The sequence below is a fragment of the Octodon degus genome, unplaced genomic scaffold (assembly GCF_000260255.1).
Source record: "Octodon degus isolate 3935 unplaced genomic scaffold, OctDeg1.0 scaffold00103, whole genome shotgun sequence".
Taxonomy (NCBI): Eukaryota; Metazoa; Chordata; class Mammalia; order Rodentia; family Octodontidae; genus Octodon; species Octodon degus.
Window position 1 is genome coordinate 24,442 of NW_004524679.1, and position 4,418 is coordinate 28,859.

General features: G+C 36.9%; 1 pseudogene; it reads left to right on the forward strand.

Annotated features, from left to right (window-relative positions):
- Positions 1 to 282: 282 nt before the first annotated feature.
- LOC101568466 lies at positions 283 to 1,008 on the forward strand (annotated as a pseudogene).
- The last annotated feature ends 3,410 nt before the right edge of the window (positions 1,009 to 4,418 follow it).

The window sequence follows — 4,418 nt, forward strand, 5'->3', positions numbered from 1 at the left end:
TAAAAATTAAATAATCACTCTTATGAGCAAAATGCATATACATGAATTAAATTAATATGTATTCATAACCTAAAATAGGAAAATCAAATGTGTTTTTTCTATCAATCTTTCAGGATTTTCACATGGGTTAAGTATTAGAGAAAGGTGCAAAGGATAAAGTTTAAGCACCGGACCAGACTAGCAACACGCACTGTTCGCTCGTTAGAGCTCCCCCACCTGATGGCTCATTCGCAGCAAAGCGCAGGTCGGCCCTGACTTGCCATATCTGAGGTCTGTAAGCAGCCACAGTGTCCATCCTCACCCCCACCAACCAGATCCGCCTCACCAACGTGGCCGTGGTGTGGATGAAGCATGCCGGGAAGCGCTTTGAAATCACCTGCTACAAAAACAAGGTCGTGGGTTGGCAGAGTGGCATGGAAAAAGACCTCGAAGCTCTCCAGACCCACCCGGTGTTTGTCAATGTTTTTAAAGGTCGGGTGACAAAGAAAGAAGATCTCACCAGTGCAACTGGAACAGACGACCAAACTGAAATCTGTAAGCACATTTGGACTAAAAGACAGGTTCAGGTGCCAGATAAAGAAAGGCACACACAGCTGCAGCAGATGTTTAGGGACATCGCAACCATTGTGGCAGACAAATGTGTGAACCTAGAGAGGCCATACACTGTCATCCTTATCGAGAGAGCCATGAAGGACAAGAGCACCAAACAGCAGGCTTTAGGAAGTAATAAAGCAGTTAAAGGAGAAAATGAAGCTAGAACGAGCCCGCATGCAGGTTCGGTTCATCCTTCCCATGAACAAGGGGAAAAAGCTGAAAGAAAAGCTGAAGCCGCTGATCAAGGTTATAGAAAGTGAGGACTACAGTCAGAAGTTGGAAATAGTGTGTCTCACCAACTCGGGCTGCTTCCGAGAAATTGATGCGCTTGTAAAAAAGGAAACAAGAAGCAAAGGTTCTCTGGAAGTCCTCAGCCGGAAGGACGTGGAAGAGGGAGATGAGAAACTCATATGAGTTTCACTGGCTCCTGCACACAGCACTCATGCAGAGGCCTGGCTGCCGATGCCCCTCTTATTTCTGTGATTTGCCAAAACCTGCTCAAACTATTTGACCTTTTCTAGCTCTGGTTTAACGCCTAAGTATACTGTGGGAATGAGTTAGCTTTAACTGTAAGTTGGGGTTTTAGGCAAAAGTAAAAAAAAAAAAAAAAAATGAATACAGAGTCCAGAGCAGCGTTTTACTGCTGTCTTCTGCCTTTCCAGCTTTTGACAGTGAAAGTTGAGAAACCACCCGTGGATAAGAAATTAGTTTGTACACTATGTAAGTAAAACAATTTGGTGGATATATCTGTGATAAAAAGGAATATTTGCTGGGAAAGAGAACATGACTCATTTCTATTGTAATCTGCACGCAGCAGTGAGTACTGTATCATGTGCTAATTAAACAGTGATGACTTTTGATTATCAAAGAATGCATAATGACTGTGCTGGACTTCAGTAATTCCCAGTAAACATGCTGCTGTGTTCTAGATTATTCTTGGTAAAGTAGGAAGACATTTAAACCTAATTCTTAAAGTTTCTAATATATATTAATATAGCTAAAATTATATGTAACCAATAACAGTGTTATTTTATTTTTTTAAAAAAGTACCAATTACTTAACTGGCCTCACTGAGATGATTTATTACAAGCAATAGCCAGAGTGCATTATGGTATATGCATTCTATTTACTAACACACACTTTCCATACTTCTTCATCTTCCAGGAATGAAACATGGTGAATACAGAGTTTTTTTTATTACTTTTAGTAGTTCTTTTTACATCCTTCCTTGCTGAGCGCTATTGTTTTATTATTAAAATCACATTTCATCTTAGAATACTGACCAGTATGCTCTAATTCTATAAAACTTTTTCATGCAATAGTAGCTTTTTGTAGAATACTTGAAAAGACTGGGTGTGGAAGTAGGCACTGGTTGGCTTTAAGTGTAAAAATAAAGATGTTTTCCTACATTTGACGTTTTGCCAAGTTTAGGAGCATTCTTCATTAGTCTCAAATATGTCATGTTGCTAGTGCTTCTGTGAATGTTAGACATTGAAAAGCCCTGGTCAAATGGAAGTAATAATGAGATTGTGGAACAAAGCTTTTAACACTCTATTCATGTGCTCTGGGTATGTTCTTGTCAGATATGAATGCAAAGGGGAGAAAATAGATTGAAATACCCAGGAGGAAATGAAAAAAAATTGTGAGTATGAGATTTGGTGAACTCAGTCTGTCAGTCACTCAGGAACATTTCATTTTCAGTCACAGGAAATGTTTCCTTGGCCTCAGGACTGTACAAATCAGACAGAGCCAGAGGAAGATGGCTCATTGATCTGATGTTAAGATTTTGACTGTAGAATACACAGAAAGTGATTTGTTGAAAAATTGTATGGAAGTGGATACAAAGCAAACTTTTTCTTGGTTTTAGAGAGAAATAATGATTGTTCATAAACAGTATTTTCCCAAACAGTTAATTCCTGGAATAAACCTTGTATATCTTTGCTCAAGAGATCAGTTCTGGTACTATTTTGCTACATGTCATATTCATTGATTTATTTTAGTGCCAGTGTCGCATGTGCCGAGCACCTGGTATACCACTGGGTTTCACTCCAACACCTCTTTCCTATATGGATTGGTATATTAAAAATTGTACAAAAAATAATAAAAATACAAGTTTTAATTTAGAGCAGTGTATTTTTAATCTTTTTTTACAGTTCTGCATATCTTGTTTATAGAGTTTCACTGTCTTTTTGTGCAATACATATTGTTTATACAGTACTAGGATTTTTGCTGAATGTACTATACAGTATAGTGTTAAAGTCTTAGGTTGTACTCCAAATTGAAAATTGTACATATTTATAGGGTAAGATATGTGGTTTTGATTCATGTGTAATAAGTAATTACCAATTTAGGATATTTATTATATCCATCACCTTAAACTTTTGTCATTTTTATGGTAAATACATTCAAAGTAATGTCATGAATTACTTATTTTATAGTTATTAAATTGCTGCCTGTACCATTTCTCATATGAAGCATACTTTCTTTGCAATTGATGTATAAAGCATATTTTGAAGTAATTTTGACTCTAATTTTTATCAGGGAAGAAAGCAATATGAAAGAAATAATAAAGAAACATTGGTGCTAAAGAAATTAATACAGCATGCCATGCTGGCCCCACTCCCCGGGGCATGCTGAGATGGCGATTGAGACTGTGCATGGTGTCGTGTCTCTGTAAGTCCAGCTCTTGGAAGGATGAACACAGGCGGATCAAGTCCGATCTATGTAGTACCCTGTATACTCTGTACTAAATACAAAGAAGAAAGAAATTAATGGAAATCATTAAGGCATAAACGTCTAGTCAAAATGGCTACAAATTAAATTTCACATACCACAAACTCAATCCATGAAGAAGTATTATTTTCAGAAATACCAATTTGCCCATTAGTTAATATACAGCTGTAAAAATATCAACAGAACACAAAAGATGACATAAAAAGCACTGTTTGACTAAAGCTCAATGCTTCAATGAGGAATGTTTGAGGATTAAAAGATGCAACATGCATTTAAAGTATTAATAATTCACATTATGTCAGTCATTCAGAGGGAGCTCAAGGGTTACCATATGATACTTATTATTTCAATTGTTCAGGTCACCATAGCATATGTTGACATCCTGAATTATTGTTTCCTTACTCATTTTTGTTCTACTTATCCACTCTGTTCATAATTAATCAAAGATAAAATCACCCTCATAATTCTGGAATTAAAATTCCTATACAGACATTCCTCATTTAGTGACCAAATTCTGTACTTGCAACTAGGTTGTTAGGTCACTAAATGAGGAAATGAGCTGGGTATAGTGACACACACCTATAATTCCAGCACTCAAGAGGCTGAGGTGGAAAGGATCATTGTGAGTTTCAGGACAGCCTAAACCACATAGAGATACTCTTTCAAGAAACAAACAAAGCAAAATAAATGAATAAATGAGTAAGGAGTCGTATATAGTATGCACCTGACAATGTTTAGAACAAAGAAATCATCAAAGGAAACTCCAACTTGATGACCTTGCTTTTATGTACACAACTCTTGCATGAAGTACTATAATATAGAGAATATAAAACTATAATACTATACAGTTCAGTACATTCAGCAAAAATTATAATACTATGTGAACAATGTATATTGTACAAAAAACAGGCTATAGCTCTTTGCCGCATCTCCAGCAAGAATGAAGACCATTCTTAGCAATCAGACAGTCGACATCCCAGAAAATGTCGACATCACTCTGAAAGGACGCACAGTTATTGTGAAGGGCCCCAGAGGAACCCTCCGGAGGGACTTCAACCACATCAATGTGGAACTCAGTCTCCTTGGGAAGA